General features: G+C 47.3%; 1 protein-coding gene across 3 annotated transcripts in view; it reads left to right on the forward strand.

The window, feature by feature from the left end:
- LOC146868458 (uncharacterized) overlaps positions 1-26,286 on the forward strand; it is a 443,450-nt gene that overhangs the window by 306,630 nt on the left and 110,534 nt on the right. The gene's annotated exons all lie outside the window — the stretch shown is intronic.

Below are 26,286 nucleotides of genomic sequence, written 5' to 3' on the forward strand. Positions count from 1 at the left end.
ATTGGATACCGTAGTCTGTTCAGCATCTCGAATGTGGAAAGCACTTAAGTACGTTATGAAAGTTTGGGTAGTATTCTCGTGTAGCAAATCACGCTTAAATCCGATTTTAATCATGTTTCTCCTTTTGCACTTATCATACCTAAGGAAGCCTGTTGTAGTAGTATGTTTTCATATTATGGGTTTACATTTCTGTTATGATTTTATTAATCAGGCTATAAAGGTTTACCATACCTTACTAAAGGTATAACTATGGTGGTGTAGTAAAACTAACACTGTACCACACCAATAGGAACAAAACAACAAGTGAAGGTGAGTTAACAGCAATGTCTAGGGCGCATTAACAGTGATAATCTGCTAACCGTGATTGAACAAAAACACTATTGCTGCACTAATATGTACACAATCAGTGGCATAGAGCAAGCAGCAATGATGCCCCAACAGAGACCAGCTAATGGTGTGGTACCCTTCAACAAACATACCAGCAGTGATGACAGGCTAACACCAAATGTATGCTGAGAGGGTCAAGTCACCAGTGACAGCGTGCTAGTGCTGAGAACATGCAAGAGTTACAAATAATTACTACATGAATATAGATTCTTTGTTTGAAGAACATCACTATCCTTAAATCTGTTATCTTGTTCGACTATGTACTGCAAGAATACCTCAGGGTGTTTTTACCCTGCCCCCGTTTCATTTTTTTTTAAACCTTTTTCCTTCTCCCTCAGTCTGAAGCACAAGATGGTTGCCAACACTTCCTGGTTTGAAGTGTTGGCAGCCAATCAGAGGCAAGCTCTCACTTGGGAGGGCTCAGCCAATCAGATCTCACCATTCTCAAATATCAATATCTGTAAATCTTTAAATATCTCAAAAACTACTGAATGGAATTACACCATTTAAGAACAAGCTTTCTTTCTGGACCAAGAGCTATCTCTCTGCCAAATTTGGTGTAATTCCGTTCAGCAGTTCAGGCTTTAGCCGTGTCTAACGTTTCCTATGGAAATGAACATGGAGAAAACACGTTTTGGGACTTCCTTTTTTCTGCCCCCCCCCTTGAAGGATCACCCCAAAACTTTCAAGACAGGAGCTGACCTGAGTGAACAATTAGTTTTGAATATTTTGTGAAGATTCATAAACTGGCGCTAAAGTTATTGGCAAATCAAAAAAAAGAACTAGAACTAACTACTGGCGACCGCCATTAGGATATATATAGATATATATATAGATATATCAAAAAACGCTTTTCCTATGGAAACTAGGTGCGACCGCCATTAGGATATATATACACACATATATATATATATTCATCAAATTGTGTCCCCACTTGAAGACGCACTCAGCAATAGATAATTCCACTGAATTTTTATTTAGGCAAACAGGCAATGACATCCGGATAACTTAAAGGCTGCAGAGGTTAAGTACTGTTCTTAACCTCAAAGCGGAGCAACAGATTCTTTAAAATGAACAGACACATTTCATCTGGAGGCCCACTGGAGGGTTTTACAAAAAATGAAATAAATATGAGACGGCGCAGACACCCACTGAAGGGAAAGAATTGATGAAAGGAAACTACAGCTCCCAGCCTGCAATAACAATTGTACTCACCTGAGAGGCCCACCGGAGGGCATTTAAATGAACCAACATACGAGTTTCCTTTCCGTCTGCAAAGTGCATCACCAGCCTGTGAACAAGGAGCGAGGCAGCTCTGAAACGCGTTAGGCATTTAAGTTATCCGGATGTCATTGCCTGTTTGCCTAAATAAAAATTCAGTGGAATTATCTATTGCTGAGTGCGTCTTCAAGTGGGGACACAATTTGATGAATATATATATATATATATATATATATATATATATATATATATATATATATATATTCACTGAAAAACCATAGGTTTCATACATGTCATAGTTAGCTGGACATTTTACTGATAAAAAACCAATGAAATTCCCCCGTTATAGTTACTGCAGGTAACTATAACTCACGCGACCGCAATCCTCTGCTGATGCTAATACTGTATTTAGACACTTATTTGCTCATGTCTTCTTCCATTAAATTTTAGCTTTACATATATTACAAATATTTTTTTTTCATAAAGACACATATGTCATCAGCAGAAGATTGCGGTCGCGTGAGTTATAGTTGCCTGCAGTAACTATAACGGGGGAATTTCATTGGTTTTTTATCAGTAAAATGTCCAGCTAACTATAACATGTGTGAAACCTATGGTTTTTTCAGTGAATTTGCAAGGTTTTTTAAATGCTAAGTTACTTTACGCCATTCGTGGCGTGCGCGCCCAGTTAACGCAGTTCGTTCCGTGTGCGCTCGGTGCGCTTCGCGCACCGTGCACGCACAGTGAGCACGCGGTGCGCTTCGTGCACCGCGCGCCCACTTTACGCAGTTAGTGCCGTGCACGCACAGTGGTCACGCGGTGCGCTGCGCGCACCGCGTGCCCACGTTAAGCGGGATGGGCCATGTACGCACGATGCGCTTCGCGCACCGTGCGCACATGGGGGACATATTTTGCGCATCTTTGTGAAATGTATTCTTCGGGCACCATTTGCACACGGGGTGGGGAGAATGTGGATAATTTTTTTTTTTTTATAATTTTTTACCGTGCGTAATTTTTTACCGTAAGCGTAATCGGCAATTTTCCGAAAAAATTTTTTTTTTTTTTTTGGGATTGGGGGTGGTTTGGGGACCCCTGTATCAATGCTGGGTGGTTAGGATCTCATGAAACTGCGTCTTTACATATATTTGGGATACGTTTTTGCTGCCCAACTCAGGAAGCAAGAGAGAAAATGGCGGCCGCCGCTTCCTGGTTTCGACCGACTCGAATGTTTACTAAGATCTAAGAGCCAATCAGAATCGCGCTCGCGCACGCCACCGTACGCGTACGGTAAGCTTACGGTAAGCGCACCGTAAGCGCACCGTAAGCTGCCACAGATATATATATTGATTTAAAGGCTATTTTCTCAGAATCTACTGAACAGATTTACACCAAACCTACAAAAGGCACTTCCTTGACCTGGGGACTACCTCTCTGCCAAATTTCATTAAATTCTGTTCAGCCGTTCGGGCTGTAGCCCTGTCTAAAGGTCCTATGGAAAAATGCATGGGAAAAACGCGTTTTGGGACCCCCCTTTTATCTCAGCCCCCGCTTGACGAATCCCCCCGAGACTTTCAGGGTAGGAGCGGAGCGTAGCGCCCCACCTATTTTAAAAAATTCGCGAGGATTCGTTGACCGGCGCCAAAGTTATTCAAAATAGAATGTTGCGGATTTCCTATGGAAACGTGGTCCTAACTATAACTACCTACTGGCGACCGCCAGTAGGTAATATATATATATATATATATATATATATATATATATATATATATATATATGTCACCAAGAATCGCCTCCTCCAACGCACAGCATCGAAGCGCAGAGACGAACACGGACCCAAAGTAAGTGCTGTAAGTCTTTATTCGGACAAGAACTTTACACAGCCGCCATGACGCGTTTCGGCCTACAGGAGGCCTTGATCACATTATATATATAACCTAATGGCAGTCGCACCTAGCTTCCATAGGAAAAGCGTTTGTTGATATATCTATATTGAGACAGATATATATATAAAGAAAATTTATCATACAACAAAAATACTGTAAGTCACCATTCACCAAGAGTTTTCACAAATAAACAGTTTGTGTTGAGAGTTGAGAGCCACCATTACTATTTTCATAGCTTTAATAAACCCTTAACTGGTTGCAAGCTTTCCACCACCCCCTCACAAACACATGCTAACGTTCTAACCATTACAGCCCATAACTCTTCCAGACTTTAAAATAGAACTTTACAGTTAAATCACTCTTTGCTTAAACTTTTAAAATACTTTTTACACTTTATACACCAACCCATTGTGAGTAAACAGTACGTTTCAATCTGATTTCACACAGTCACGGCTGGCATGACTCGCGGCTGGGGTGGTGGTGCGGGAGGGGTCAGGTGTGGTTGAGCGAGGAGGGTTAATTTAAAAAATAAAATAAACGTACCCCGGCAGGGGAGTAGTGGCTTGCCCACTCCTGAGGGGGCTGACTGTTTGGCCGGTGCTTTGGGGCCGCCCAAACCAGTCATGCGCACTCTGCCCTTTCTCCATGCGAGAAAGCAGTGGGGTGATGCTCCTCCACCCTAGTTAAGGAGCCAACCCTGAATTCAGTGCCTAACTGTGCGTGGCCCTCCGAGCCGATTGCAGCAGGGTCTTGTCATCCTTGGTAGCTCCCCCTCTTCTTTTCTTTTGGCTGTAGCATCAGCAAGTATTCCTCAGTACCTGAATGTATTCCTTCTCCCTCTGGTTTCCTCCAGTTTCCTGCCGAAGGTCTCTGCTATTATCTACAGAGATGCATACAGAAACTTTTCAAGTCGAAACGTAAAATGCCTTTGAGTAAGCCAAATGGTTAGCATGTATCCATTCAACTGGAAACCGAAGTTAAAACGTGGCCCAAACTTTTAGAGAGAGTTAATCATTCATAAGAGAAGTCTTGCAGGCGTGACACTACCCCGCAACAGCCAGCTTCTGCAGTGAACAGTCATTCTGGAGTCACGGATTAGGAAGCCAGCGACTACTGTCCAATCAGGGGTTGTTGCTATGCTCTTGACGCTCCAGTAGACAGATCTCTGGACGCATGGGGTTTACCTGCTGTTGGCCGCAGTGATTTGTCTTCTGCTCCGTGCACGGGGATGTGGTTTCAAACAAGACACCTGCACTTGGTTTTATAGTGGTTTCTTCAGGGAGCTTAAGAGGAAAGAGCAGTTCAAGGGGACAGGCTTGTAAAAGGAAAGCAGCAGCCCTAGCTTCCACTAAACCCTATGTAGTACACTCTATGCATTGGGGTATGTACGCTTTAAAGGGACCCTAAACCAGGGGTATCCACCTCTAAAATATGAAGGCGCTCCTCCCACATACTGAGTACAGTCAGTATGCAGTATCCCTACTGGGGTACAACTACAATAGGCTGTACGCATAAGGATTGATCTGCTGCCAACAATATGGTTCATGACACTGCCTGGACATGGAAACTTTAGTCACCCTCGATAAGAGGAGTACCAGGTTATGTGTGGCTCTACCACTCAACAGTCTAGCATTCTGTTAGTGATCAACAGGCAAAATTCTGTAGATACCCTGTTAGGGGACTCATGACATGAGTTGGGTCACCTGCACAGAAAAACGTTGCGGGACAGTCAGTATGACACAGTGAGGAGCAGATGGACACATGGCTACTGCACCTGGGTCTTTTTTTGACTTACTGACTTGATGTAAGCATTGGTCGCATCTGGACCCACACTGTTTTCTATGCTGCAGTTCGCAATGACACAGGGATACAGGTGGACTGTTTGAGATGGTCTTGGGGTCCTACTGTTTCTAGAATGGCTTGATAGAGAAATTTGTCATTTTGCTTATTCCTTTTTACTTTATTTTTCTAACCTGGATTGGGCTATGTATTGTTTTTTTTTTTTTTTCATTTTGGCATTTATGCTGTTTTAGCACTGTATTAATACTTTACACATTGCTCTAAGTTAAGACTGTCTGCTCTGTGCCATAACTACTGAGGGGGTTGAGCTTAGTGTAATTTAGTGACTTAGAAGGGTCACCTTGACAAGAGTTGTGATTTTTATTGAGTTGAGCAGTCACCCTCTCCATATAATATTCCAATTTTTTACACTATTTACTACTAGGAAAGCGCTGCAGGTGCATTATGAGAGGTATGGCAGATAACTGTTAAAATTTGATAAAAAACCTTTTAAAACCCGTCTGCTGATGGCGTCCAGTTTAACAAACAAAACCATCCTAACTGTCTCAATCTATCTATATACCTGCTTCGTATTACCGCTGAACCTAGAATGCAGGCACACACCAGTAGTTATTAACAGGTTTTCTAAGCATTCCGATTGGCTGAAGCAACTTATTCATTCCATTAGAGAATTCAAATGCAAATATTAAGTGTTTAGTACATTTACTTAATGCATGTGTCCAATCATTCTACTGAAAGCGTTGTGTCTGACCCATATTTGAAAGAGCTCCGACTCTGATAATAGCATATCCCAATCATGGGAACTGGAGATATGATTAAATCTTTTTAAATTAGAAATGGTGTCAAAGAGCATAAAATACCCAATTATAGTCACCATTGACCTAGGTGCATCCTGGTCAATTCAACCTTCTGGCTTTAGTCCTTTAAGTCTCAATTCACCGTAAGAGTACTTTTCTAAAGCTCCTTAGGGCCTCTGCAGAGAAAGCACTTGGAGAATCCCAGGGTGTTACTCAAAGGCCAATAGATGGGTCCATTCCAGGTCCATTGTCCACTGTTCATTTGGATGAGAAGGCCTCTTCTAGCTTGTTGTGTCCCTGTAGCTTAACTTAAACTGGAGGACAGCCTTATGATCTGTGGTGTCCACTTCTTTGTCCAGGTCCAGTCCATAAATTAGGTAGCCCAAAAAGCACAAATAAATAAATAAAACAGGGCGATTAACTGGGAAGAACCGAGTTCTCACAGATTGGAATTTCCATTGCAGGTTGGGTATATTAAGGAAAGCAGTTGATCACCCTACAAATACATTCCCATATTGAATACGGTTGGAGATTTATGAGGTCAAGCACAAGCATAAATCTGCATCCAGTTGCACTGACGCAACGTTTTGATGCTTACAGAAATTAATTCTAAAACACCACTGGGAAACTGTTGCAGCTTCCTATGAGTATACCTGGATTCCTTTATAAATTTCCACAAGTGTTGGCTATTTACCTGCAGTTTAGGGGTAAATTACAGAGATACATTTTCATCTTTTTTTTTAGTCTCTCACCTTACATTAAAGAAGAGAAGGAATCATTTGGCAAAGAGCTCCTCTCAGGGAACCACACATGGAAGTGACTACAGTGAGAGGCAGTTTTTCGCTGGACCATTGCATCCCAATAACAGCATCTAGAATCCTTTGAAACCCCGAAGGCTCGAGTAAATGGGGCAGTGTATCTTGCATTGGCTCAGCCATAAGACTCAGATTTACCGTGTTACAACAGCGCCACTCGGAGGTAGGGTTGAGTATGCACAGAGCCAACGTACGGCATTCTCCGTCCTGCTTGTCTTTTCCTTCCTGCCCCCATTTCTATTGCCGGCACTTGATGGTTTGCAGCACATTGTTATGAATCTATAGACGGAAATTCCAAATTTAGCCCATGCATGGTTATTAAAACAAAGGCTGGGCAAATTCAAGAGAGATAACAGTAGCAGATCCAATGTTTGACGGGCCATGACCGCTCTTTGAACTGTCAGGACCTGCATTTGATTTTGATATTGGGAGGAAGGGCTGGGGAGGAGTTCTGGGTGATGAGCGAGGCTGAACTCCTCGCTCGGTTGGCTGGTGCGGCCAGCTCCCCAGCTGTGCCGAGGGAGGGAGGGCAGGGCCATTCTGAGGAGTGACAGCTGAAGGACGCGATAATGTGGATGAAACAATTTACCATGCATATCTTCTCCTGCTCCCGTCATCGGCACAGAATGAAATAATCTTGCTGTTGATGCCGGAGGCAGATAAAATATTCGCAATTAGTGCTGTGTTGAATTGTATCCGCCATCCTCCCCGGAAAGAAATGCGCGCGCAGTGAATACTGTGATATTTCTGCACAATGAACGTGAACAGAAGGCCTTATGCAGCTGCATTTTTCTTTTCATCTGTGTAGCTATTTTTAAATATGCGCTAGAACAGTGCCACTCAACGCAGCCTCGCAGTGATGTTTTTTACGTGGTTTATGAAACCTCATTATGCTTAAAACGATATGATGGTTATACAGTGCACAGGGAAGAATAGTGGAGCCGGCTTGTGTCCTTGACAGCTCGCACTCTCCAACCTCTTACAGACTAATGCAGTATGACCATGACTCATTCCTCGGGCTTTAAGTAGGCCGTCCCACCGGCTCCCACACCCGACAGTAATTAACAAGCATTTGCAATGCAACAGGTCTCGCATTTTCGTAACTTTGACCTATTGGTATTGTAAATGACAATGCCTTTTATTATTGCAGGCTTTTTAAACAAAAGGCATTGTCATTTACAATGTACAAAGCCAAAATCTCGCAAATGCGAGACCCATTACATTGCAAATGCTTGTTTGCTTCTGTACCGAGTGCTGTGTGATAGAGATTGCAGGTATATGGGGGCGAAGATCCTGTTATTGCGGACTCAGACTCCAGGGGGTCAGGATATTGCTGGGCATGCCCGTTTGACTTCTGCTGCGCTGTTTTTCTTTCTCTCTTATTCGCATTGCCCACATGGTCCGTGACTGGCTACCCTCCCAGCTTTCCACACCACCTTGAAGGATTGACATAGGCAAGTTATCTTTGGAAGGCGGGGGGTCATGGACCCCCCGGCCGTATTTATTATACAAAAACAATAAAGGATGAATATCAACATTACATCAGTTATGTTAAGAATACGCAAAATTCATGACATTAGATTTGCAGTATTGTAGACAAATATCAAAGGCTAACCTTAACAAAACGTCTAATACAGCGTGTTTCCTATCCGAATCTAACATCCTGCCTGAATTTTGCATTCTAACATTTCTGGCCGGACGGCAAGGTCGCTAACCGGTGTCAAGTCCTACTAACCACGCCCTTACCCACAGGTGCGCATGCGCGACAGGGGACCGCCTACCCCGTCGGCATCGTGAACTCCATTTAACCAACAAGGAGGGCCCTTACACTCTGCGTCATATGCTGACGTCATGATGTATGTGCGGGGTGGCTACCCGCCTAAGGGAAGCGTGACTCCCTCCCCCGCATTTTTAGCAGCTAGCGGATATTCCTGCCCCTGAAGTTCTAGCCCTGCATTTTTTGGCGAGAGAGTGCATCAGCTGCATTATTAAGGACACCTGGCACATGTTTTGCCCTGAATATAACATTCAATCTCAAGCATCTCAACACAATCTCCTTCAAGAGGCGGAGTATGAACTTACAGCCCTCATCCAGTTAAATGTCTCCTCTACTCTGAACTTGACCAACTCTGTTCTCCATTCACTGGGCAACATCCATTCCTTTTGTGACTTGGCGTATTCAAGCTCCCTATTATCGAGCAGCAAGGAGAAAATGTTGATATATTTGCCCGCCCAGATCATCTCTTTCACAGCCTGAGACACATGTTGCCCCAAATTCTCCTTCCTGGAGGGCATAGCACCATCTTTAAGTAAAGGCAAAGCCACCTCCTTACCACTGTCACTGCCTTGCGACGTCGCCCCATCCTTCTTTGCCGTCTGCTCGCTGGCGGAACCTGTTAGTGGAGTAAGTGGTGCCAATGGTGCCCCTTCCCCCGCCCTGGCCAACTTAATCATCTCAACCAGTTTCAAGGCTTCTGTTGAATGATCCTGTGAGGATGGCAATACCCCACCCCCCCCCAACTGTAACCAGGCTAAAACAGCGGCTATCTGGTATGCCAATTCCACCGGAACAACATTATTCGGGGGGGTTGAGACCCCGACGGGGGCAATGTTCACAGGGGTGGCAGTTGGAATTACCCCGACTGGGGCCACCGGCAATGTTGGTATAAGAGGAGCTGGCCCCGCTGGTGGCAATGGGGGCATAACGGGAGCATCCTTGGGCACTCCCCCTGGCATACCCTCCCCCTCAGCTGTATTCTTGGGCGTTGTGCGTGCAATTTTCTTGGACTTGCCCCTCTTAGGAGGGGTGACAAAATCACCTCTAGGCTGTGGTGGGTTGACTATCCTTTTTGGCCTGCCTTGAGGACCCGGAGGCCCGTCCAACCTCTGATTAATCTCGGCCACATTCCTAACCAACTCATCAACCTTACCCAAGCGCCTGTCAATCGCCGTCATCCTGCGCATCATAGCCTGCATCATTTGCTCCATGCGGGAACTCCTATTAACTCGTGCCCCCGGCATATTCCACACTCTTAATGCAACCTAATCCAAGCCAACCACCTTCTTTCAGATGGAGGATGTGAAGCTGGCCGTAAGCACCATGCAACTGTAACCGCAAAACACACCAAGCTAGTCTTAGCGTGTGGGCGAGCACCAACCCCTTGTAGGAAGGTCTCAAGCCCCGCGGCCCCCCAGAAGCAATGAAATGCTGGCCCGCCTCACTCTCCTTACCACCGATCACCCGTGTGTCCTCAGCCCGTTGCTGTGCTCTGTGCCCGTGATCTGGTTTCCGCCACCGGAATGAAACATCAAAAGTCAAGCTTCCTACGAGAAAACAAATATTAATAGCCTGAACAACACTTTGTGAAATCAATCCCAGTGCCTGGAATCCACTTGCAGCAACCAAAGCCCTTATCCAGACCCACAATGAACCCCAATCTCAATAAATTACTTCCAAAACCGGGTTAAAACTGTGTAATACTACTTGGTCTCCCCTCCAGCAACTGCCCTGCTGGGTCCTGCTTCGCCCCCTCCCTGGGAAAATTTAAATGAGCAATGAACCGGCTTTAAACATCTAGAATTCAAGCAATATCCTATTTGGTCTCCCCTCCCGTGGCTGCCCTGCTGTAACCTGCTTCGCCCCCACCAGGGAAGAGCAACCTGATCACATGCGTGAAACAAACAAAACCCCAGCAACCTTATCTCGCGCTCGATCTGCCCCAGCCACCCCTCCTACACCTTACCGATCCGACGCTAAAATTCGGCCAATTTATGCTCGTGGTAACTCTACGCTCACCCCGGTCACACACACGAAGGCGGAGAGACACCTGAATGGCAGGGACACACGCTGCCTGCACGCTCCGTAAAAATCTCCACATCCGGCTTCACTGGACCGACCTCGACCTGAATGGCAGGGACACACGCTGCCTGCAACGCTCCGTAAAAAATCTCCACAACCGGCTTCTCTGGACCTCCCTGTTTCCTCCGTGCACTCCGATCACCGACCTGTCGACCTCAGAAAATCCTCGTCCTGTGAAAATAAAGGGAAAGCGTGGGGCACACGGGAGACGCGGAGAGCGAGCCAGGGGCAAGAGGTTGCCCAGCTCGCTCCCCGCGCCTTTTAAAGAAAGCGGTAACACCAGGGGTCGCCGGCCCAACCGGCCCAACCCCCGACCGACCCACCCCCCTGCCCCGGAAGCCGAAAAGCTGCTTCCGGGTCACGGGGGAGGCATCAGCCTATCGGTGGTGGGGGCGCGCCGCGCGCGGCATCGCCCCGCGACACACCCCCAATACTAAAAGGCCGGGGGAGGGGGGGCGCCGCACCGCCATGTGGGCGTGAGGGCCGAGCGGCCCCCACTTTACAGTATGCGTGGTCCTGCTTGAGTGGACTCGCTGGGAGTGCGATGGCAGTATCACCGGTTGTTGGTGAGGACCGCTTGGTGTCACATTGGTTCGGCTTCTCAGTCGCCTTGGCAAAAGGGAGGAGCTGTCAGACAGTGCCGCATAATCGATTGCGGGCGGCCAAAGGAGGTGGTTTTGTTCTGTGTTGGTGGCGTGCTCACTTGACGTACATGTTGGCGGTGCCCACTGGGTATTGTGGCACAATTTCCTGGGCAAAAATGGCGTTTTATTACATCAGTGGTTTTGATGTATTTAAGGGGGCTTGAGTCAGTGTGCATTGCGGGTTAAACAAGCTGCAAGACAACGGACAGCGGGAGGGGGCGGGAACACGGACAACGGAAAAGGGGGCGGAAAAGAAAGGCACGGCCATTCTTGTCGATTAGGGGTGGCTGACGCACTACTTAAAACAAGCGCGGTGTCCCTGAAGCGGGCGCCGTGCTCAGTATTGTCCGGGCGTGTGCACTAAAGGTGAAAGGGCGCCGTACATGTGCACATCGCCTGTCTGGGCGCACACATGTTTTGTCTCCCTTCGCGCACCAAACCCACGACAATAGAGTCTCACCAAGGCTAAGCAGCGCATGCGCTGCGTTCGCTAAGCGAGAACAAAAAATGGACATTGAAACGGGTCCCTATCGCTCTCTGTATTAGTTTCCTGAACTTTACAGGTGATAACTAAATAATGAATGTGAAAATCATCAAGGTTTTCCCGACAGCAATTTAACCCCTATTTATGTTTCAAATATTTTCCTTAATCTTGCATTCCCTAAGAATGTTTGCTATTTCCAAGATATGCTTCCATATTTGTTTAATGCAACATATTCATCTTGTATAGTTTGAGCTGAGCCCCCTCCAGGTGGTTTGAATGGCCCCCGATTGAGTGCTCTGGAGTTGAGGCTGAAGGCAGTGAAAGTTTCTCAGTAGTGCCTGCCAGTGGGTCAGAAAACTGTCAGACTAGATTTTTATCCAATTTTTGGGCTCTCTGGGAGTGCCCAATGCAATGAACATGCCTCCTAATCGCAATTTTGATTCTATGCAAAGGTAAGTGAAGGTGGTCCACATTTGTAAAAATGTTGACAATGCGAAAGTAAAAGATATTACAGCGCTTACGGGTGAGTGGGTCCGTTGGGTGTTTGGGGCAGTTGCAGCTCACACAGATGAGCACGGTGGGGCGGTGAGGCGGGGTGGGGGTGGGGTGAGTGGTAGTGGTATTTGACATATGGCGGGATAGTCAAAAATAAATAGTTAATTAAATAAAACCACATATCTTGCGCTCGCCGCATCGCTGACTTGGCAATGCGGCGAGCGCAAGGTAAGTGGTTATATTTATTTATTTACTTCTCACTATCTCACTGTATGTCGAATTCCACTACCCCCACCCTGCCTCACTGCCCCGCCATGTTTACCTGTGCAAGCCGCCACTAGTTTGGGGGCTGGTGAAGTGAAGGAGATGTGAGGAAGTAAAGTCAGGAGAGAGTAAAAAGAGTGCGATGAAGAGGAAAGAGATGAGATGTAATTAGGGCTTCTGGTTGTATGGTATTTATTTTATTGACATTTCCATCTGTATGTATTCTATTTAATTTTTTCTATTGTGATCTGTATTTATCCATATTTATTTTAGGTTTTTTAAATGAATAAAGTTGAAACTAGTATATTTCCACATTTAGGAAACCAATAAATGTGCATTCATGCTTGAACACCTGTATCGAGACCCGGCAGCAGGGTGCACCCAGGTTCCCAGACTTCCCTAAGCCAATCACAATGCCGCTGTCCCCATGATAGCAGAGGTGTGATTGGTTTGAGCGCCGTGGTTCGGCACTCAGGCGGGTACTGGGAGCCTGCGAATGTTCTCCACCCAGACTGTACAATACAGCTGATGGAGGACGTGCAAATTGTGAATGACGGTTTTGCTGGCCCAAGGTGGCCGTCCGAAGCGTCCTGTGTATTTAGAAAGTGCCACCACCCCTCTCCCTGCTCTGGCCAGCCCCGCCTTGCCCGCTCCGAATGAAACTGAGCCACTGCAGTAGTAAAAATAAAAATGATAACTTTGTGTTATTATAGATTGCTTTTTTCTTTTGAACTGTTCAGAGAGCAGTAGAGCAACGTTCCTTCGCCTTAGCGGAGGGCCTGTCGCTAGTGGATTGGCAGTCATGATTAAAAGCATTTAGAATCTCCCAAAAAACAATCCAATTTCCGTTTTTATCAACATTTAAAAATAAATACAGACAGAAAAGTAAATGGTTTTCTGCTTGTATTTATCTGTAAAAATCAGTAAAAATGGAAAACAGGAAGCCTTAGATACAACACCGATGGATGAGATGTGGAGAGAAAAATGACACACGTCTAACATTGAATGAGCAAAACAGGTGTACTTGAGATGCTCTGAAGACCACTATCCCTCCCAGAGGCCTCAGTAATGTTTACATCACAGACTCATAATGAACATTTTCAATATTAATAATTTACAATAAAATATTTGCCAAAGCCAATAGTCATGGCTGGTTTAGGTGTATGTCACTTGTTCTGGTTTATATCTGGATGCAATATGAAAAAGCTCAGAGGTTCTGAAATACTAGTCGAGTACCACACCATGGAGATCAAAGAAACTTAGTTTACGTGTTTAAGTCACAATCTTAATTACATAGGCAATACCCCTTTTAGAGACCCCCCCACTTTTTTCATCCCACTTAAAGCCCTGCTTATTCTTCTCTGTGACATCACTGAGGAAGCAGAATCACAGGTAAAGTTCCAAGACATAGCTAGGTCAACAGACAGAGTGGGGAAAACCTAGAAGCAGCTTCCTCTGCCCTTCTCTAGTCTGTCCATTTTTTGGTGAAATGGTGTCCTACAGCGGGGAATGCTCTTGTAAAGCTTAACACACAGGTGAGTTTATTAGTTGAAGCCTAAGGGGCTTATTTAAAGTTTACCGGATGAGTACTCCATCACAAACTTGACGGATATCTCGTCCACCTTATTATAAATGTTATAGGATATAATGCATTTATAATATGGCAAACAGGATGTCCATCATGTTGTGGCAAAGGAACCAGTGGGCCAAACTCTAAAGGCAGAGCTTAATTTGAAAAAAAGAGTGAGTGCCGGTGCTCAAAGCTCGGCACCGAAAATCGCAGTTGGTGCTATTAAGTGTCAGCTCGTCGAATGCCAAGGCAGCATAGTCTTTATTTCCACCTCATGCCTCTTTAGTTCACTTCCAGACACTCCCTGCTCCTTAATCTCACTCTTTCAGGTTCCTGCTTTCTTCCTTTGTGACGATTTGTCTATTTTTTTCTCCTTCTTTCCACTTCATGTGTTTCTCTCTCTCTTGCTCTCAGTAAATGGTTGATGAGGAACAATTAGTACTGGTCTTCACAAATGAGTGCCAGTGGGTACCACCAGCAACCACTGGCTCAAATTAAGCACGGTCTTTATCAAGCCCTAAGAGTGTTGTGCGTGTTGAAGCTGCACTTGATATTTGCAGCATGAGTGGTTAAATTAACAGGGCTCGTGGGGTGGTGGACATTCTGCCGGGTTCTCCCTACCTCTTGTCAGTCGCAGCTTTAAACGGAGACAAGTGTGCACGTTTGTTTGCCATTTGGAGTTATCTGATGTAAGCAGCTTTGTGCTTGGTGATGGAGATGAATTGCATAGAAGTGTAGGTACGTGCTCCATAAACCATAGTGATAGGAACAAATCCACCAGTGCAACCCTTTTATTAACCTAGGTTATTACACTGTATATCAAAGTAATAAAGTATTTTGTTGCCGGAGTCGATAAATGGGAAATTTCTGTTCAAGATATCTAAATGTACATCAACCAAAACATCATCAAACCAACTAGAAGCAATTCCACTCCTTAACATTCCTTAAAAATAGCTCTATATGCACAGTAAATGAAGGCCAAAGGAATCACTCTCTAACCAAAAGCATGTGCCCCATAGTAGACTGAATTTCCTTCATTCTCTCTTTGACACCGAGTAACCCTTTCTGATGTTGTGAAATATCACATCTCTTCGTTAACCCTGGGCGTAGTTCGCGAAGTAGCGCTTCGCGTAGCTACGCAAAGTGCACTTCGCACTACGCAAGCTACGCGTAGCACTTCGCGAACTGCGTAGTACCTTGTTCGCACTGTGCAAGATGTCGTTTTCAATGATTGCACAGTGCGGACAAGCAACCGGCACTGTGCAATCATTGAAAATGGCATCTTGCACAGTACGAGCTGTAGTTTTCTGCTGCTCGAGTAGATTTTTACTCGAGCGGCAGCTTTCTCAACGCGAACTGGTAGTTTCTCATCGCGAGCGGTCGCGAGCATACGCGACCACTCGCAATGAGAAACCTGACCTCCTCGCGTTGGGAATCTCGCCGGGAGGTTTATTTTCCATGCTCGCGATCGCGAACTTGATGTTGCTGATCGCGAACAAGGAAAAAGTCTCGCCGGGATGTCATTTTGCTTGCTCGCGGTCGCCAACTTGACGTTGAGGACCGCGAGCAAGCAAAAAATGACCGCAGCACTACGCAACACTATGCTACGCGTGTTTGCACTGTGCTACGTGCAATTCGCGTAGTGCGAAGTAGCGCGAACTTCGCAAACTACGCGAGCGTAGCGTAGTGCTTTGCCCAGGCTTAATTTGTACCCTACCATGTTTGCAGAATGATTTTAGTCCCTGCAACACCCACAGTTTAGCAAATGAATCGTAATTTGAATGAGCCATGTAATAGTTCTTCGGTCACATTTGAAATTCACTGTACACTAGTCCACTATGGTATTTTCTGAGGGCGATCAAACAGCTTCTGTAAACATCTTTGTTTAAATCAATTTCCTTCGATGACCAGAAAGTTGACATACACTTTCTGCGGTCTCAGTCTACTGTGCCATTGTTGGCTTTAGGAATACTATTACAAAGTGTAGTTCACTAAGATGTGGTTATATTTCCACCAAAATCAAGGCACTATGCGTTCAAAGACTACTGAAATGTATCCACGGTGCATGAAGATTGTCATCTTTTGCAGAAGGTTGTTAAATTGGATAGAAGGCAACATGGGAACAAACATCCACAACTCATTCATTCCAAGATGACAGCACACGATGTCCCCTGTTGGCTTTCCCAGGCTCCAGCTGCCACATCTGGAGTCTGGAACGCCACATAGGAAGCACCAGAGAAAAGTTTCCATGCTAGTACATTCAATAAAAACCAACCCATAACATAAATGTATTATGTCAACACAGTATTCAGATTAAGATAATCCCAAAGGCTACAGAGGCAGAATTCATATGTAGATCTTCATTCATGAATAAGGATTATTTGCCCTCCCTCAAGCATGTCTCCTATTTTGAGAAAATCTCATTTTATCCAATAGTCAAGATCACTTCCACCTCAGATTTATGAAATAGTTGCACCAAATCACAAAGAATGTAGGGTTCTGAACCGTTTCAGTCAATACCTTTTGATCTAAAAATTAGGTTTTGTGCTTTTGGAAGAACTAGATGATCATTTGGAGTAGGTGGTAACATGTAAGCCGGTGAAAACCGACCATTACCCAGCCACCCGCCTGTCAGATTGCCTGCTTCATTTAGGTTATGGGTGATTTTTTCCTGTTCACAAGCACCATACAAACCATGGCAGCCTGGCAGCCGCAAATAGGAATAAAAATGAATTGTCACTCTGGGCTGTTTCTCGTGAATAAGAAAAGGCAGACTGGAACTCCACAACAAGGCATGCAGGCTGGCATTGCATTTTCAGCTGAGAGTTGGCAGGAGAACTTTCTGTAGAAATTCTCTCCTCAAGTGGGATGGTTGCCAGTGGGACAATAGAGGTAGGGTCTAGATCCCGGCTGGACCCTCTGGTTCTAAATCTGGCCACTAATAGTGATACCAGGCTTTTGATGTCCTTCTGCAAGCAGGGCGCATCCCTCCTCCAGGGCAAAGCCTCCTGCAATATTTGAGTAAGAGTCTCCAACACAACCTACCAGCTTGCTGCACAATAAATCTTTATAGAAATATTAAATGTTTGGCGCCCCAGAGCGTTCACTGGAGCTGATGTGCTGTTTATCATGTAGGCGAATGCTATTGACCTGGCTTACTCAAGAGGCAAAGGCATAATGACGGGTGAAGAGCGCTGAAGCTGGAACCTCTCGCTAAGTGTAAATCTTCCCCATGGGTAGAGCCCAGAGCATTAGGCAAACACGCTGGTAGAGCACAGGTATAGCTGTGCACCTTCATTAAAGCAGGAGGTGCTGTGCTGCTCTGACTCAGTGTCGCGAGGGGCCCACGGATGCCAATTATGGCTACCTTTTACTACACAGTTGCAGAGGGGGGCACATTTTCCTTGGTTCATTAAGGCCACTGTGACTTTGCTATGTTTCTTGCAAGGACATTCTGGCTTGAAACCATACTTGCAATACCAGTTCCAGGCTATCCAGCATCTTTGGGACTTCCAGCGGGGAGCATCACTTTGGTCCTAAAAGCACAAATAGGGCCATATTGCTGTGGAGGCAGCAGCAAGAATAAATGCACCCATGTTGAGGAAAAGTCTTTGACCTGGTCATTCTGATACCCTAATGGTTGCCTTCTTCACACCATTTAGCTAATGCATATTACACTGCTCAGAGTGCACATGCCAATGTAAACCTGTGGAGCGGTGTCCATGGGACAGCAACCTGTATTTTCTTTCTTCTTTTTATTTTCGTGGTAGATGCTTCCAACAAAACAAAAATGCAGTCATCGTGTCAGCTTATCAGGGTCAGGCCTATTGGTTTTTACTAGTGTTTATTATTAAGAGTATCAAAAGACTGTCCTTCTGATTTCTTGCTTCTTAACTCCAAGAATTTAGAACCTGAATGTAGGAACATTTTGGAATTATAAGCTACCCATAGTGAGGACAGAGTAGTATCTAAAGGGAAAGGAGGATAAGGTTCATGCGCTCCGATGACCTTCTCAAATTCAGCTTCTTATAGTGTAAGATAAGGATAGCATTCGTCTAAATTCAGCTTCTTATAGTGTAAGATAAGGATAGCATTCGTCTAAATTCAGCTTCTTATAGTGTAAGATAAGGATAGCATTTGTCTCAATTCAGCTTCTTATAGTGTAAGATAAGGATAGCATTCGTCTAAATTCAGCTTCTTATAGTGTAAGATAAGGATAGCATTTGTCTCAATTCAGCTTCTTATAGTGTAAGATAAGGATAGCGTTTGTCTACTAATCCAACACAGAGAAGGCGAACATGCGCAATTACTGATATTGATTAATTTTACTATTTTTAGTGAAAGATTTCAAATATATGTGAGACTTTGGGCTGTAGATTGTATTGCCTTTGGGTAGAGAACATTCAAATGTTTATATAGTTGAAAGTGTCTAAACTGCAAGTAGTGGTGGGGTAAGCATACAAACATGAATTGTTGTTATCGTTTACTAAAATTTTCTGTTATCTTTGCTCTCTTTTTATGAATGAGAGATGAGTGTAATATTTATATAATAATATATTTCTTGGAAATAAAGTATTTCTAAATCTGATTCTACATGTGCAATAACCACTGTGATTGTAAAGTGAAGTCCCCCCAGAACCGAGAGGTCACTAGCATCATCAATTGAATGCAAACTAATTAAAATGCTTTGAACGCAGCAGGCACACCTATGCGTCTACAGTCTGTATTCAGTCGAAGTGTGGCGTAAGTCTGTATTCAGTCGAAGTGTGGCGTAAGTCTGTACTCAGTCAAAGTGTGGTGTAAGTCTGTATTCAGTCGAAGTGTGGCGTAAGTCTGTATTCAGTCGAAGTGTGGCGTAAGTCTGTATTCAGTCGAAGTGTGGCGTAAGTCTGTACTCAGTCGAAGTGTGGCGTAAGTCTGTACTCAGTCGAAGTGTGGCATAAGTCTGTCCTCAGTCGAAGTGTGGCGTAAGTCTGTATTCAGTCGAAGTGTGGCGTAAGTCTGTATTCGGTCGAAGTGTGGCGTAAGTCTGTATTCGGTCAAAGTGTGGCTTAAGTCTGTACTCAGTCGAAGTGTGGCGTAAGTCTGTACTCAGTCGAAGTGTGGCATAAGTCTGTACTCAGTCGAAGTGTGGCGTAAGTCTGTACTCAGTCGAAGTGTGGCGTAAGTCTGTATTCAGTCGAAGTGTGGCGTAAGTCTGTATTCAATCGAAGTGTGGCGTAAGTCTGTATTCAGTCGAAGTGTGGTGTAAGTCTGTACTCAGTTGAAGTGTGGCGTAAGTCTGTACTCAGTTGAAGTGTGGCGTAAGTCTGTACTCAGTCGAAGTGTGACGTAAGTCTGTACTCAGTCGAAGTGTGGCGTAAGTCTGTATTCAGTCGAAGTGTGGCGTAAGTCTGTATTCAGTCGAAGTGTGGCGTAAGTCTGTATTCAGTCGAAGTGTGGCGTAAGTCTGTATTCAGACGAAGTGTGGCGTAAGTCTGTACTCAGTCTAAGTGTGGCGTAAGTCTGTATTCAGTCAAAGTGTGACGTAAGTCTGTACTCAGTCGAAGTGTGGCATAAGTCTGTACTCAGTCGAAGTGTGGCGTAAGTCTGTATTCAGTCGAAGTGTGGCGTAAGACTGTACTCAGTCGAAGTGTGGCGTAAGTCTGTACTCAGTCGAAGTGTGGCATAAGTCTGTATTCAGTCGAAGTGTGGCGTAAGACTGTACTCAGTCGAAGTGTGGCGTAAGTCTGTACTCAGTCGAAGTGTGGCGTAAGTCTGTACTCAGTCGAAGTGTGGCGTAAGTCTGTATTCAGTCGAAGTGTGGCGTAAGTCTGTATTCAGTCGAAGTGTGGCATAAGTCTGTACTCAGTCGAAGTGTGGCGTAAGTCTGTACTCAGTCGAAGTGTGGCGTAGGTAGAAGGACCAGCATTGGGACAGTTGTGGCGCATACCTGCGTTCGAGGGGTGAGTGTGGCTCATCGATGCTAAAGGAGGTACATGAATATATAGAGTGAACGAAACGTGTGGAGAAACATCTACTGCCATAATATCTGCTATTATTAGATTGAACGGTACACAAATCTTCACATGCATTAAACCCACTGTGAAGCTCGTATCTCCATATATGATGCATCTGCAGTCAAGATCGGACATTATCAAGTCTGCCATAAGTGCAAATTAATTTGGCTGGATTTATTTAATTAAAACTAGTTGCATTTTTTCAATTATGATATTTGACTACGAGAGATATTTGGCAGATGCTTATATATTACATTGAGGCACTGCTGCAAGCTCGACCGGAGGTGTTGACATGAATACCATGTCTGTAGTGTTCGGCGCGCGCGAGGCGTTCTAGCCTTCCGCGCTGCCGAGGTGCGCTAGCGCTGACGCGTGACGTCAGACGCTAGCGTGTTTAAATAAAGAGGCGTGGCCTCGGCCCCGGCAGTCGGAGCCGCGTGTGTGACCATACAATACCGGCTCCTGTGTTTCATTTAGCGCCTATGCGCAGCCATGCATTCTAGGCCACTTGAAACTCTACACTGGCGACGAGGGGTCTATTGAGCCCTGATGTGCTGCTTTTGTGCCCCACAGTGGATATTTTGGCCACCCATGCATCCTGAACCTGAGTGTGCAGCCCCTCCTCATGGTGACCCGGCTGTGCCTGCTCCTAGGCCTGGTGGGGAACACTGCAAGTGCCCTGGAGGCCCATCCTGCCATCGGTGGTGATGCTGTGTGCGCCCTGGTGCCCCAGTCCACAGCCTGTAAGGGGTATGTCTCACCCAGGTGGTGCCGCGCCTGCTCCACGAGGTGCCTGAAGACGACCGCGCCCTCCACCGGTTCAGGCCTACGCCGGGTGAGATCGCCCAAGCCCAGGAGCGCCTGAGGAGTCCCGCGGATGACGTCTGGAGGTAGGCGCGCCGACCGGTTGGTGTAGAAGCGCGAGGGAAGTCAACGCGCAACGCCCATAGGGGGTGCACGCCTGTTGGCGTCGACGCAGAGGAGAGGGAGCCAGCTTCCACCGCGTGCTGCGCACGTGCCAAGATGGTGTCGATTCCCGCCACTGAGCCGTTTGCCGTTGACGGTGCCCTGTCGTCCCTTGACCAGCTCTGGAGGGATTGGACAGACCGCCTACAAATTTACTTCGAAGGGGCTGGCATCGCAAGGGAAAGGCTCAGAGCACTGCTGCTCCACCTAGGAGGCAAAGACATCCACCGCATCTACAAAACTCTCGTGGAAGCCACGCCGAAAACGTACCACACACTGCTGAACGCGCTCAACGCCCATTTCGAGCCCATGGCGAACAGAGACTATGAAAGGTTCATCTTCCGTCAGGCCAAACAGGAGGCAGACGAGTCCCTGAATGCGTTCCATGGCAGGCTGAAGGAGTTAGCCAGCACGTGTGGGTTCCGCGACGAACAGGAGGAGATCCGAGGGCAGATCATACAGGGGTGTTACTCGTCTAAGCTTCGTGTCACGGTCCTCCAGGAAGAAGGAAAGCCCCTGGCGGACATCCTTACTCTCGGACGGTCGAAGGAGCTATCGCAAGCGAAAGCCTCGCATATGGAAGCAGCCCTACATCGCCCTGTGAAGACGGAGCAAGTGCAAGTGGCGGAAGCGGTGAATGTAGTGCGGCCAAAAGGGAGGCAAGCCGGAGGGAAACTGCAACCGGAGGCGAAGAAGAAAGACTCTGGGTACTGTGGTGGCCAACCCCACCACATGCAAGACTGCCCGGCCAGAGGGAAAAAGTGCGGCGCCTGCGGGTGGATGAACCACTTTGCGGCGGTGTGCCGGTCCACCAGAGTCAAGAAGGAGGCGGCCCATGCGGTACAGGGAGAGGCAGACAGCGAAGACATGGACGACGACACCGAAGAGTATCCAATCCATTATGTGTTTGCGGTCCACCAGCCACAGAAGAAGAAGCGTAGACTTCCGAAATGTTGCATCCTAGTGCAACAACAAGAGGTGAAGGCGACAATTGACACTGGGGCCTCCATCGAGTTGATGGCCGCCAATGTCTACCACCAACTGCGTGTCAAACCCTCGCTGCGAGAGGCGAAGATTCGGGTATTCGCGTACGGCCAGAAAACGCCCATTCCCCTCATCGGGTGCTTCAAAACAGAGCTACAACATGGTGAGAGGAGCATCAGCACCACCGTCTATGTCACGGAAGAGGGCAGCGGGATGCTGCTGAGAGGGCAATCGGCCGAAGAGTTGAGACTGATCTCGTTTGCCATGGCAGTCCTGGAGGAAGAACTGGATACTATCATGGAAGAGTTTGGAGAAGTTTTTAACGGCATCGGGTGCCTGAAAGGAAAGGAGGTATCCTTACACATTGACCCGTCGGTCCAACCAGTGGCGCTGAGGCACAGGCGAATCGCTTTCCACCTGAGGCAAAAGGTCGAGGAGGAGCTGGAGGCCCTGGAGAGGTAAGGCATCATCGAAAAGGTCAGTGGGCCAAACCCGTGGGTATCCCCGATCGTCATCACCAGGAAGCCGAAGCAGCCAGGACAAGTCCGCATCTGTGTGGACATGCGCCTCCCCAACGCCGCGGTCAAGAGAGAGCGACACCTGACGCCCACCATTGATGACATCCTGGGAGAGCTGAACGGGAACAAACCGGTGAAAAAAAGGGTCTAAGGGAAACTATATTTAATGACCTGCCCAAGTCCTCATCCCCTACTACAAACTCATAAAACCTACAAAAAAATAGACTGGGGGTCTAAGAGAAAGCACAATAGGTGATGTATATACTAGTTGAAGGATAGCTATTCTATCACCCCTGGCATTCAGAGCAGAGCAGGATTCCCATCAAATGGCCTCCTTCCCTGACTCGGCAATACGCAGAGGTACCGACGGACAGAGCGGGGCCTCATCTTTACCTGAGGAGGGTTCCAGGGAGGTGAGATTTGGGCCTTGATCATGCAGGGTGATGATTACATCCCGTGATTGAAGGTTTCGCATCAAGCGAGGTTGTATGGTTTTAATTAACCTTTTGTCTCTTATGCCAGAAGAGATTTCTAGATATGCAGTAGCTACAAGAGTATAGGTCCTGAAGAAAGCCTTGGGCAATTACCGGCTAGGCTGAAACATGTTGACCATTTGTTAGCAGCCACTGTGTTTAATGCTATGACTTAATAGCGGTGACTATAGTTTACTGCATTTTTCCGTTTTCCTTTTTTTACTAGGTGTGAGGAGAGATATACTGTCTAGACGTTCTAGTCTTTCCACATAATCTTTTGAATGTTTTTCATTGCACTGCATCACATCAGTTTTTTCATCACTCTAAACACTTCTCGGCATCTATTGGCTGCCTTGGGTTGGGAAGGCATTCTTTGAGAGCATATGAGCTTGCCATAGAGGGAATCCTTATGATCAAAGGATTGTCCTTTTGAAATTGGCGGATAACCACGTGATAACATTGATCATCAGAGCTTGACACTTTAGCTCTACTACGAGAAGCAATTTGATGGGAATCCTGCTCTGCTCTGAATGCCAGGGGTGATAGAATAGCTATCCTTCAACTAGTATATACATCACCTATTGTGCTTTCTCTTAGACCCCCAGTCTATTTTTTTGTAGGTTTTAAGAGCTGAACGGGGCCAGGTGGTTTTCGAAGATGGACCTACGGTTAGGCTATCACCAGCTGCCGCTTCATCCGGACTCGAGGTACATCACCACCTTCTCCACACATGTGGGCCTCAGACGGTATCGGCGCCTGAACTTCGGCATCTCGAGTGCCGCCGAGGTATTCCAAAATACCATTAGAGAAGTACTCAGTGGGCTCCCCGGCGTGCTAAATGTGAGCGACGACCTGCTCATATACGCTTCAACCATAGAGGAACAACACCAGCGGTTGAGAGGGGTCCTCAAAAGGATTCAGGAGTCAGGCTTGACCTTGCACCGAGAGAAGTGTCACTTCCTGCAGAACAAGATCAGTTTCTTCGGGTACACTTTCTCGGACCAAGGGGTGGCCCCAGACCCGGACAAGGTGAAGGATGTCCAAGATGCCCCAGCTCCGACGAACATCTCGGAGGCCCGGAGTTTCCTGGGCATGGTCAACTTCTGCGGCCGCTTCATTCCGGACCTCTCCAACCTCACCAAACCCCTCAGGGAGCTGACCAAGTCGTCCACCATGTGGCAGTGGGGCCCGGAACAGGAGCAAGCGTTCCAAGCAACGAAGACGGCCCTGTCCGCGGACACTACCCTCTCGTACTTCGACCCGGCAAAGCCCACCAACGTGGCGGTCGACGCGAGCCTGTTTGGGTTGGGAGCGGTATTGACACAACTCCAGAACAACGAAGAGTGGCCCCCATTGCCTACGCCAGCTGGTCCCTGACTGAAACGGAGCAGCGTTACTCGCAAATCAAGCGAGAAGCCATCGCCATCCACTGGGCCTGCCGGCATTTTCACGTGTACGTGTATGGACATCATTTCACGGTAACAACCGATCACAAGCCACTCATTCCTCTATTCCAAGGGTCGTCATCGAAGCCGCCACCCCGGATTAAAAAGTGGATACTCCAACTACAAGGGTACGACTACCGGGTGGAGTACATACCAGGGGCCACGAACCCGGCGGACTATCTGTCATGGCACCCGAGGAAAGCCACAACAGAAGAGAAGGAGGAGGCCGAGGACACAGAGGAGTACGTCCGGTATGTGACGGAGCGGTCACGACCCCTCCCAATGAGCCTGGCCGCGATCATAGAAGCCTCAGAAGGTGATGAATGTGTGAGAGCAGCGGCGGAGGCCGTCCGGTCGGGAGATTGGAGGACAATCCAAGACTCGCTCAACAGAAGAACGCCCCAAGCCAAGCTGACACTGGAATCATTCTTGAAAGTGAAAAGTGAGCTGTCTGTTGACGCCAAAGGATGCCTTCTGCGGGGCCCGAGGCTAGTCATGCCGGCCAGCCTCGCTCAACAAGCGGTGGACCTCGCCCACATGGGACATCAAGGAATGGTGAAGACGAAGGGCAGGCTCTGAGCCAAAGTATGGTTCCCAGGCATGGATGCGATGGTGGAACAGACGGTGAGAACCTGCACGTGGTGCCAAGCCGCAGGACAGCCGGAACGTCCTCACCCGGTGGCGACCGAAGATAATCCTCTGCGACCGTGGGAGTGCGTGAGTGCCGACTTCAGACATCTCCCCGATGGACGGTATGCGTTGGTCATTATCGATGATTTCACCAAATACCCAGAGGTCGAAATCGTGGGGAGCCAGACAGCCACTGAAGTGATTGCGAAGTTCGAGAAAACCATCGCCACTCATGGCATATTCGGGGTGGTCAAGACCGACAATGGACCGCCTTTCCAAGGGCAGGAGTTTGCAGATTATCTCAAGAGCTGGGGGATCCATCACCGCAAAATAACACCACGGTGGCCCCAAGCCAATGGAGAGGTGGAGAGGTTTTTGAGGACACTCAACAAAACCATTCGCATCGCCATGGCTGACGGATCTCCACTGGAGAGAGCGATCTACAGTTTCCTGCGGGAATACCGGATGACCCCCCATGTCACAACCGAGGCAGCGCCAGGAACAGCCACCATGGGAAGAATCGTATGTGACACGATCCCACACCACCCTACTTGGGTTCTGGCACAAGCCACCAATGAAAAGACCCTAGCCAATCGGATGCGCTCGAATGACCACGCCAGCCGGCGAAGGGGAGCTAAGGAGTCCACGATACAACGGCAGGATCGAGTGTACGTGAAGGTCCGCTACCCAGGCAGCAAGTCCAGACTTCCCTTTGAACCACAACCATGGGTTGTCACCCGCCGGACAGGCACGATGGTGACCGCGAAAAGAGGTGCTGAAACGGTCACGCGAGATGTGTCTTTCTTCAAAAAAGTCCACCCAGGAACACCTTCACGTCCCGGGGCGGAGCCCGAGCCCGAGGGGCCGGACCCCGACCAGCCGAGCGGAGATCAGGAGGGGGAGGACGGTCGGAGTGAGGATGGTGGTTCCCAGTCCATCCCAGCCACCCCGGGGGTAACCCGCCTGGCAGCTCCCCAGCCCGGGTAGAGCCTAACACCCCAAGGCGCAAAACCCCCGATGTGGCCCTTTCCAGAGGCAGCCCATCCCGCTAC

This window comes from Triturus cristatus, chromosome 1_2 (genome assembly GCF_964204655.1).
Source record: "Triturus cristatus chromosome 1_2, aTriCri1.1, whole genome shotgun sequence".
Classification (NCBI taxonomy): Eukaryota; Metazoa; Chordata; class Amphibia; order Caudata; family Salamandridae; genus Triturus; species Triturus cristatus.